Source organism: Homarus americanus, unplaced genomic scaffold, assembly GCF_018991925.1.
Source record: "Homarus americanus isolate GMGI-L3 unplaced genomic scaffold, GMGI_Hamer_2.0 scaffold17515, whole genome shotgun sequence".
Taxonomy (NCBI): domain Eukaryota; kingdom Metazoa; phylum Arthropoda; class Malacostraca; order Decapoda; family Nephropidae; genus Homarus; species Homarus americanus.
In genome coordinates, this window is record NW_024733365.1 from 498,517 (window position 1) to 510,517 (window position 12,001).

Sequence of the window (12,001 nt, forward strand, 5' to 3'; positions counted from 1 at the left end):
TTAATGTCACGACATCTGGCAGCTGGCAACATGACACTTTCTCAAAAGTTATCAAACCGGAATTCTCCACTCGACAATAAAGACAGTCACAAACATTTAAAGGAACCCGGGCACTTCTTTGTCTCATTGTGTCATCACTATTTGAGACGAACAAAATGCTTCAAGTAAAAGATCATATACCGGTAGCCAGACGTCGTGTAACGCAGTTTGATTTGCTTCATTCCGCTGCTGCTATGAAACGAAGCTTCGTATCAAAATAAAAGTTCAAATTAAAATTTCTATGAATATAAGGCAATTTACAGAAGATAATGGTGTATGTTGCACGGTTTTTTATTCTAGGCAATATAAATGAATATATATATATATATATATATATATATATATATATATATATATATATAATATATATATATATATATATATATAATATATATATATATATATATATATAAATATATATATATATATATATAAGGCGCTCTTGCAGAATTAGCTGACCCTCAATGCAGAATAAAATAAATACTGTATATCTATTTACAGTAAAGGCCGCTGGTGTTGACAAATCGATGCTTCTCTTATTTTTTTTTTGCCTCCACAGTAAACTGTTCCTCTAATTGGTATGTGGCTTTTTTTTCAATTGTATTAGAGTAAAATTACTATAAAACCATACTTAAGTAAAGGTAAAATTACTGAAAAATTTAGTACACTTTAAAAAGTAAATACACAAAAATGATACTTGAGTACAGTACTTAAGTAAATTTATTTCGTTACTTTACAACTGTGTGTGTGTGTGTGTGTGTGTGTGTGTGTGTGTGTGTGTGTGTGTGTGTGTATACAAGGTCAGAAACTTATATATAGTTTAAGTATGTGGAGCCATAAAACACAAGCCGTCCAACACAAGTTACCTACACTTGTACCTTCACCCCACCACCACTTGTTCTCTCTGGTTTGTTAATGTGTTAAGTAATAAATAATCTTTCAGATATTCTTGTGGTTTAATCTGAAATTCTAAAATCTTCAAGCAATTATATTATGTTTGTGTCACTTTTTCTAAACTGTAATTTGTTTATTTTTATTAATTAATTAAGAAATTGAGGTTCGTTCTGTGTTTGTAATTATTCTTCTACTGTATTTCCATAAATGTTAGTAGCTAAAATATTATGTAAAAAGACAAACCATTTACGTAATTTCTGTAAAAACATAAAATTAAATACTTTAGGTTGTATCCCAGAGAAGCTAAATAGAATTACTGTAGATACTTTACAAACATTTTTATTTTATCCTCCTGGCATTGACTTTTATATGCACGTAACAAAAACGAAATATTAAAGAGCTTGAAGTTACAGAATAAATATGTAATGCATGAACTAAAAGTGACCATAATTGCACTTGTTTGAACTTTGAGTTGTATCCATAAACAATTTTATGCAATTACATTCGTTTTGAACCAAACATATTACAATTGTGGCATCCATTACAGTTTTATCGTAAAATTAAACAATAACACAGGTTTTAGCGCCTCGTGAACCGACTGCATAAAGGATATGACAACGGTGAAAATATCTATATCGTTTTGATCAGCGTTTACCTCGATATACAGTACAGTCAACTGGGGTTTATACACTACACATAGTTTTACTTTATTGTCTAACATGTAAACTGCCATAAAATAATATCGTCATCCTCTCTCAAGATCTTACAAATATTTTCTACTTTTGTCTTCATTAAATATTTTAGTATCAGTTATTATTACAGACTTATCGGTTGGTAGGTTGGCACCAGTTGGTATAATTTGCAACTTTTATCTAAGTTGTACAGGAAACACGACGATTGTCATTCAGCCTTACCTCTTACTTCTCATGCCTTTTGCCTCTTCATCAAATTCGTAATCGATTGCAATGTTAATATATTCCATCAAAACATTTATCCATAAAGTTAATTGAGAAGGGCAAGGCTAGCCTACAAGCTCAAGACGTCGCTTGCTCTAAACTCAGCAAATTCCGGAAACTATGAATATGAACATAACTTGTGGTCCATCTCGATCAAGCTGGCGACACAGCACCTGACTCACTGTCTTGGTCTTTCTCACTACCTTTAACATTACTGACATTCATCCAGTTATCTCATTTATATAGGGAGGGAATTCGTCAACGGAGAGTTATAAATGTTAGTAGATGTCAAGAATGTTATGTTACCCAAAACATGAATGTTAGTGAAAGAGTCGTGCTATATTAAAGACGGAATTTATGTAAAGTCATAGGCCACGACGACGACGGTGTCAACCTTTGGGTATGAGTAGGTCTCTTCCTTATACTATTAGTCTCTTTACCTTATACCCTGAACTAAGGTAAAGCTAATAATTAAAATAGATGTTACAAAAGTCTACGGTGCCATCCTGCCTTGTTTGACTTACTGCTCCCATAACCTGTGTGAATATGTATCACTAAAGATGGTGGCTGTGTTGAAAGTTAACAATGTACTCGTATATATATATATATATATATATATATATATATATATATATATATATATATATATATATATATATATATATATATATATATACCTTTTATACGTCATATTCACACTGTTTCTATCATGTGTGTGCGTATAAAGTTATTAAAAGTCAAAGGTGCATACGGATTTTAAATATGCAATATATATCTGAATTAGGGTCCATGGAGACATCAGTTAACATTAAGGACTCAGCAAGCGTTAGGTGAGCGTGTATTACCTTAACACGAGGTAAGGTGAGTCGTGACGAGCCACCCTCACGCTCACCTGCCTCAGAGCGGCTTACGTACCCTTTAGCTGGGTACCGGAGTCAATATTACTGTAAAGTCAACGTCTTAACGAGACTTAAGAGATGACGATTACTTGATTCTTGAGGGAAATTTTCTTTATGGTTTAAATGTTATTGCAGTTAGTTCTTAAAATAGCCGAAGGTGGAGCTACGTTACAGTGTGTTTGTTATCGTTTTGTTTTATATAAAATGTTTATATACTTTCTTAATTTCTCGTAATTGAAGGACGATAGAGGAATTTTATCCCTTATCTCCTGTTATTCGCCCATACCTGTCTTCTTGTTTCGTCTATTTTGTCCACATTTGTGTTTCATTTTCTAGCGACAACAAAACTCCTTTTTATAATGATAAAGCGCTTTAGTAGTTCGAGACAGTATTATTATCATGGTGGGATAACTGATTAATTTCCTCGAAGGCTTTGTAAGTACAGTTTCTTCTTCTTCTATTCTAGTTCTTCTTCTTTTCTAGTTCTCCATTTTCTTCTTCTTCCCTCCTGTGTGTGTGTGTGTGTTATCCTCTCCCACAATCATCCTCCTCTTTCCATATTCACCCTCTACAATTCTCCATCTTTCATCTCCCCCTGTCAAGTGTAATTTTTTTTCTCTCTCTCTGACTCTTACCATCTTCCTCACTCGCTCTCTCTTACCCTTCCAATTTACTCACTGGAGCGTATTTTCTCCTTTACCCTTCACTCTTATCCGTCCTTCCCCGATTCTGTCTTATCGTCTTTTACTTTCCGTCTCTATCTTGGCCCCTCCTCTCTCTCTCTCTCTCCCTTCTCCCCTCCTCCTCCCCCTCCTCCTACCCCTCCTAAACTCTTCTTCCTCGACCTCCGTGGCTGCTTTACCCAAACACTTACTCTGATTGGTCAACATTTGCCCTCACATTACTTGACCGGGCAGATCAAATATTTTTTATGACTTTCCCACACATCTGAAATCTTTAGAGAAAATACCGGAGATTAATTTTGACACCATAACGCGATGAGGCAATGGAAGCGATAAGAGAAGGAAAGAGAGATAAGAGAGATATTCCTCCCTAAAGAAGTTTATTTTCGTTATTGTGTTTGTAGATATTTATAAAAAGATTACATACGTCTTTCCAAACCTCAGGTATTATGTAATCAACAAATATACTTGTTTACAAAGGGGTACGAAATTTTCTTATTCGCTTTCACTTATTTCAAGAAAGTGTTGAAAAATATTGAGAAAATTATCAAGGAACCTTTAACTTTATTCAAATGATATAATATGATTAAATAATAATAAGAAGAATTATCATAAAGCAACAGGAGGGGAGGGTAGGGGAGGGAGGGTAGGGGGAGGTAGGGGGAGGTAGGGGGAGGGTAGGGGAGGGTAGGGGAGGGAGGGGAGGTAGCTGTAGGAAGGGATAGAAGTTTACCTCATATTTACTCATAAGCAACACAGACAGATGATGATTATTATTGATTATTATAATGAGTCTTCTTATAGGGCTCTCAATAATGTATACTTAGTTGTGGAAGATACTACGGATACTTTGAGTCATTTTAGTCATTATCAAACTAAAGAACTTATTTTTTAATTGAGATTATGACTCATATTACTACCATCATATGTAATAATGAACAAAAATTATAATTCATGTTTTCCCCAGCAATTGTTTCGTGTAATTTGTCTCATTATTACGATTTTGGGAAAAAAAATTTACATGATAAGTCCCTCCATCAATACCAAGCAAATAAAATAATAATTATCTTTCAATTTTAAATAAGAAATCCCAAACATTTCAGTATATATGTGAGCTTCCTAAAAGATATAATTAAAAGAATGGAACATAAAAAAAAAAAGTAATAATAATTCTTGTCACTATTAATTCACGAATCTGTGTGTATAGGATCTTAAAAAAAAAGTAGAATGGATCAAGTGACAACAGGTATAATTGTCAAAGTTCATAGATTTTTTATAAAAACATAAATCAAGTTAAAAATTAATACCTGGGAAGAAGAAGTCAAGTTCATCCTCTAAACATTACTCAGTTGCCTGTGAAAGTATCATCCAGACTCGATACTTATCATCTCGTCTACAGCGTTTAGAATGTGAGTCTGGTCAATAACACCCACATATTTACGTATACAAAAATACACATGGGCTAAGCATCCATCCATCCATCCAACCATCCATCTATCTATCTATCTATCCATCCATCTATCTATCTATCTATCCATCCATCTATCTATCTATCTATCTATACATAAGTTCACTCTATCTCTTGGGCAGAGTTGAAGATGTAATTAAAAATGGGTAGTAAAAACTTAAGGTACATAAGGATATAATGTGATGACAAATGTGAAGACCGTGAAGTGTGTGTGAGTGTGAGTGTGTGTGTGAGAGAGAGAGAGAGAGAGAGAGAGAGAGAGAGAGAGAGAGAGAGAGAGAGAGAGAGAGAGAGAGAGAGGAGAAGTACATAAAGAAAGATATAATGAAAAGCAAACACCTGAAAAGAGAAGTCTGCCGTGAGAGTTACAATACACACCTGCGGTTAATGAATACAGAAGTGCAATAGGTGTGTGTGTGTGTGTGTGTGTGTGTGTGTGTGTGTGTGTGTATATAACTCCTTACACTCATCCGTATTTTATTTTATTTGACATTTGTTTGTTTAGTGGTCAGACTGGAACTTCCTCCCAGCACCTCCCTAAAAACAAACAATCATGTCTCTGTTGATTTTCTCTGACGTCATTCATATTTTTTTTTTTTACCTCAATTCACTTCTCTTCCTCATTATCTCTCTCCTCTTAATAGCGACTCATCCTCGGGTAACGACATAAAACCTTCTACCAATGCTACGAGGTTATATAAATTTTATGGAATTTTTGATGAAAGAATTTATGTTTCCAAGTGAATGATCTAATAATTCTTGGGGTTATTTTTGCATGGGGACTTTCTATAGAGCGAATTAGTTTGACAAATTCTTTTTTTTTTACTTGCTCGTAATACCTTCCTATGTCTATTAGTTAATTAAGAGAGGTATAAAGGATTTGTATAAGACAATTAATTTCCTGGCTCCGGCTAATGAGGAGAGACCAGGACGAGGTTATACGTATTACCTTACAGCAGCTGAGAGAAAGACCGCGGGGCTAACGACTTCCTCCTTACTCTCAACAAAGAGCACGGGAGTCATATGTTTACTTACAAAAAAAAAAAAAAAAAAAATAATAATAATAATAACAATAATAAGTGTAACGATTAAAAATATCTTATTTTATGTCTTCACCTAATGGCATAATCCAGCAATACCCTCAAGGATTATGTGTAAAAACATACAAGTAAATACCACACGTCAAGACACAATAAATGAGGACAAAGATGAGATAGATAAAATAAATGAAGGAGACACAAGTATAGAACTAATTAAAGATGTGTTAATCATTATATCTAATTTAATTACTCTAATGACCGATAATAAAAAAGAAGACTAGAATATGAAAAAAAGTAAAAATCTTGATTTTAAACTTTTATTGAGTTTTCTTAGTTTATTTTTAAGTTGTGATGGTTGTGAGTTGTAGGAGGAGGGGTCGATAGAGGTGTTCTGGAGTGCTGACGCCAACACCGAGCTGACAGTTACCCCTCGTATCTGTCTCCAGTGAGAACAATAAGTTACCATCAGATAATATCATCACTGTCATCTGATAATAGTTTTCCTCCTGTTACTGCTCCTCCTACCCTTACCCTATCTTCTTCCTCCTACCCTTCCTCCTCCCCTATCCCTCCTACCCTTCCTCCTCCCCTATCCCTCCTACTCCAGGTGTGTTTTGTCTCCTCAACTCTCCTTTTTCTCATGTGTTGCAATATATTTTCGGATCACTTGAAGATTGCCGTCACCTGAGATTATTTCACATTAAGATTAACAGCTATAAAACCTAACCTAACCTAACCTAACCTAACCTAACCTAACGCTAATAATGATCCACAAATCCTCAAACTTGACTGATAAATTTATGTCACTTTTATTCGCCTCCTCTCCGCAGATCAACATAGTTTCCATTACCTTAACGTTTTAATTTTCTCTATGTTCAATTCCTGTTTTATACGCGTTTTAATCTCTTCCCCCCCCCCCTCTCTGCGACTGGGCGTCTCCCGTGCGGGGTTGCGTAAGTCAAACACTTACCGTGATTGGTCAACATTTACCCGCACATTACTTGACCGGACAGATCAAATATTCCCTCACGTCTTCCCCCACATGTTGGCCGCAGCGAGAGATTATGTAAATATGCATGTATATAAATGAAAAATAAGAAGAGGAAGAAGAATTAACTACATAAAAAAACAATAAGTTAGTCTTACAAATCCTTAAAAAAATTAGTTTAAGTTTCTCCATTTGGTGATACGTCGTAGCTCTGTGTTTCAGTCTGTAATAAAATAGTGAAACCTCCATATAGCGGACTTCACTCTCTATTTAATCCATTAGATTGGAGTTTCACATCTAACTGCCCCTCGATATAACGAACTTTCCTTTCTGTATATTCTGCTTAATAAATGTTTCACTGTACCGTGTATGTGATGATTAATGCATCATAAAGTTCTAACAGAGAGTTCCCACAATAATCTATTTCCCTGTTGCCAGATTTACCCACAGTTCAGTGTCAGTTTTCTTGTCCCTTCCCAACCTTTACATTTAAGTCTCCCATGACTGAGGTACAACAGTCTCATGGCTATTTTCAATACCAATATTACTTGACTTTGCATAGAACTCATCCACCTTTTCCCTTTATGAAGAAAACATCCATCAGGCAATTCAACAAGGGAGGAAATTAACTTGACTAAATGCAGCTAAGTGTAGCTCATACATCAAAACGATAACTAGACATGGGAAGATAGTACAGCACATTCCAAACACCACCACGAACCTCGAGACCTGAACAAAATGGTAATATTACTATGCTGTTAAATTTTGTTCAATGGCTCAGTGTAAACAATATAAATGAACCAAATCATTCCAGAAAAAGAACCGAGACCATCGAGACAACTGACACATGAACACATCTCGCTGCTGATGCCGACACGTGATTATATAAAAAAATATAATATATATATATATATTTTTTTTTTTATGCTGATAAGCACAAGGAAAAAAGAAAACACGAAGTTCCCAAGCGCTTTCGTGTAATTCACATCTTCAGGGGTGAGTACAGACTAAGGAGAAATACATAACAAGGTGTATATATATACAGAGGAGAGTGAGATCAAGTCCACAATGGTCAGGTATTAGGTAGTGACCCTACTACCGCAGCAGTCGATAGTCAGGTCAGAGGGTAAGATGACCCAACCTTCTCACCTGGTTACAAATCTTCTTAATTACGAATCCGTCAACATAAATTTGAGTAATGGTATGTACACTCGCACCAAAAAGTATCGGTGCAGGGTGAGATCGATGAGTGCTGAAACGATACGTATACACTGTGATATGTCGGGAAGGTTGGTAAGAGAGAGAGAGAGAGACAAGCATTATCTGCCATCTGTTATAAGATATTTCTTTGTCATAGGATTAATATCAACGGAAGAACAATAATATCAGACACCACGATCAAACCACCTACACACTCGGGGGGAAGGGGGGGGGGTCGTGGATGAGCCAGTGGAGGTCTTTGTCCTTGTGTTGGTTTATCAGGACCACTCATCTATCTACAAAGTTACACGTATATCGAGCAGTGGTCCTCCCCACCCTGCTATATGGCAGCGAGACATGGGTCACATACAGGAGGCACCTCAAGGCACTTGCAAACTTTCGGCAACGTAGTCTACGTTCCATCCTCCGAGTTCGCTGGGAAGACAAGAGAACAAATACCAGTATTTTGCTGACACCAACTGTAGGAGCATCGAGGCTACCAATATCCATGAACAACTATGCTGGACTGGCCATGTTACCGGCATGGGCGACAATAGACTTCCAAACGAGTTACTTTACAGTCACCTAACGAATGGTAAATTTAACTCTGGCGGGCAACTGAAAAGGTATAAGGATAGTCTTAAGACAAACCTGAAAAGTGCCAAATCGACCCCCCCCCCCCACCTGGGAGACGATTACTCCACATCGTAAAGCTTGGAGGAGCACCACACGTGAAGGTGTCAATACTTTCGAGTTAGCCCGACTGCAGACCGAGGCAGATAAGTGTCAGCGCCGGAAAGACGCTGCCACCGCCCTTCCCGCACTCAATGTAGCCCGCCACATACATAACATCTGTGGACAGCTCTGCCGGTCCCATATCGGCCTCTTTAGTCACCTCAAAACTCACCAATGAAGGTGACAGCCCTAATAACTCATATCATTGTGTCATTGCTGGATGATCGTCATACTCTATTCTGAGTGACAGAAAATTGGTAGTAGTGTGTGTGTGTGTGTGTGTTGACTTCTTGCAATACTTAAATTTTGTGTGTTTGCTTTAAGTTTTTTGGTGCATGCAATATTTTTGTTTCCATGTGTTCGTTTGTAAGCATCTAAAGTAACGTGTGTGTTTGTATGTGTGTATGTGTGTTACAACATTTCGAAATTCACAGTCATTATTAGTTCAGAAGACACAGAAAGGGTAATAAAGACTACTAGTAGGCTCATTATACATCACAGTAGTAACAGCTTCAATAATATGGTGACAAAAACAGAACATTCTGCCATGAGGGCGGAATGGCTTGACAGAACGGCCCTCTTCAGTATCAAAGTGTTCTGCTAACTACGTACTGTATTGGTAATAGCTCATATATTACGCAGTAAAAAAGAAAATATAACGGCGTCAGAACGAAATGGTTAGACTGAAAGTCTCTTCAGTTATTATAGTGAAAAAAATGCAATGTGATATAGGTGACTCTGATTGCAATACGCCAGAAACGTGTCAATTTTGGCTGGCTCACCGCTACTGGGCGAGGGGCGCCACTGCCCACGCAAATATTCCCACCAATTTGCAATTCTATTTTTCTCGCCATGGCTGCACCCTTTCTAACACTTTCATTTTCATTTCCTGACTGCAGCTGCCATGTGCCATCATCTGAAAACGAATATTCCATAAGTAATTTTTGACTGTACTAGACCATTAGTGTTTGCTCGCTCCTATCAGCTTTTTTCTCCACCGATAGTTTCACCTTGTAAAATAAACTTTGTGATAAATTCTGCATACACAACTTTACACTTTATTCGTCACATTTTTATATATACTGTATATATCGGCATTTATTTAGTCTTTCACACACAAACACACACACACACACACACACACGTAAACCTCAGCATATGAATCCCACAATCCATTACGCGTCAACACAGAGCCAGAGAGATGACAGAATACGAACGAACTGAAGGGAAATATTTCATTAAACCAGAGTAAGAAGGAGAATTGACAAAGTGACTTTTTTTCATGAATACGTTTGCATATCTTTGTATAATCTGTTTTCGTTTCATTCCATTTCTTAACGCATTCCTGAGAAGACGCGGAGGAGGTTGTCAAGAAAAAAATGATAATATTGGAGAGAGGAAGAAAACCACGTGTTGGGAAAAGTTGGATTATGAAAACCTTAGATTAAAGGATCATTGTTCGTGGCACTTGAGAAATATTCTTACTTCAGGGATTGAAACTCACGTTAACAGTGTAAACATCTAACAGTGTACACAGCTAACAGTGCACACAGCAAAGAATATACTCAGCTAACAGTGTACTCAGCTATCAATGTATCCATTTAACACTGTGCCCAATTACCAGTTTGTACGGTAAACGCGATGAACAAGGTTACCATTATAATCAGCTGACAGAGTATCCAGTTAAAAAGTGTACAGTCGTAACAGTTTGCACGGGAACAATATACTCAGTTAACGGGATCGCCAGTCTACACGCACACACCCCACCCCACCTGCCCACACACGTGTTATCACCTCTTTATCAGGACTTTTATCGCGTCACGTATCGAGGTAACAAGGAGTGCTGTGTCACGTATCTTTTGACATTCCTTAAGAGAAACTATAAAGTGTGGGGTGGCCTCACTAATAAACACGACTGTAAATCAGCCTTGTGTGTGTGTGTGTGTGTGTGTGTGTGTGTGTGTGTGTTTAATTTGTTTGAATATTTATAAAATACTTATGGAGGCTTTATGTATTTTACCAATATCAGTGTAATTATACAGTGGTATCTAAAAATCAGAACACTGAATAATACTCATTACCAACGTCCCACAGTACTTAATTAACATCGCCCAACACAGAAAATAAACATATATAATAATAACATAACACTCAACATATCTGGCCACTGAAAATCACACAACGAACAATACACACACACAAAAAAAAGGTGAAAATACCAAATATGAGGGAAAATGTGTCGGCTGTGAGCTGGCTGTGAAAACCTTCAAAAAGAATATACCATTACCCAACTGAGCGTTCCAGCGAGGCGATTAGCCAGTCTTTGATCTCGCATTTATTGATTAGAAGAGGATTAAAGAGTCCAATAAATCATGAAAAGCACCATGGAAAGAGAAACTAATTGATTTATTCTCTCATCCTCATGTTTACTAACCTGTGGAGTTCCTTTTATCGACTTACGTAGCAGACAAACGTTAAAAGCCTTGAGATAATAGAGTATAGACGCAACGGTGAGTGAGTGAGTGACCATTATTAATATTGCTGCTAGCATTTGACAGCAGTGGAGAATAATACTGTATATATACACGTTAAGTCCTTTACTGTAACAACGCAATCATAAAACTGTTGTATTTTCATCCTTCATTTCAGGTGAAATTGGTTAACCTGCTTGAACTGTTCTCCCTATAATGTGTACCAGACTTAATATTAATGAACGATATATATTTTTTTTTTCATTTTCCTAAAGATGAGGGAAGCTAAACGACATTCTGCGCATATTGGGAATGTATTTGATCACTGCACATAATTCCTTGAACACGAGGAACGGTTTACAAGGGCAGAGCAGTTTCCGTGACAGTGATTGTACCAATTAGTGTAATGAACAACCTATAATTAGCCTCCGCTTAAACAGAAACAAACGCGGACGGCGAGTCAAAGCTTCGGTGGGCGCCAGTACCCCTCCACACACCCCCTCTCTCCCTCGCTCTCCCGGGATACTAACCCCTTTAATATCCTACTGACTGTGGTATATATTATACAGTATATCCGCATATGTATCCTGCTCCCCCTCCTTTCTCTTGTCATTACCAGGGCAACATC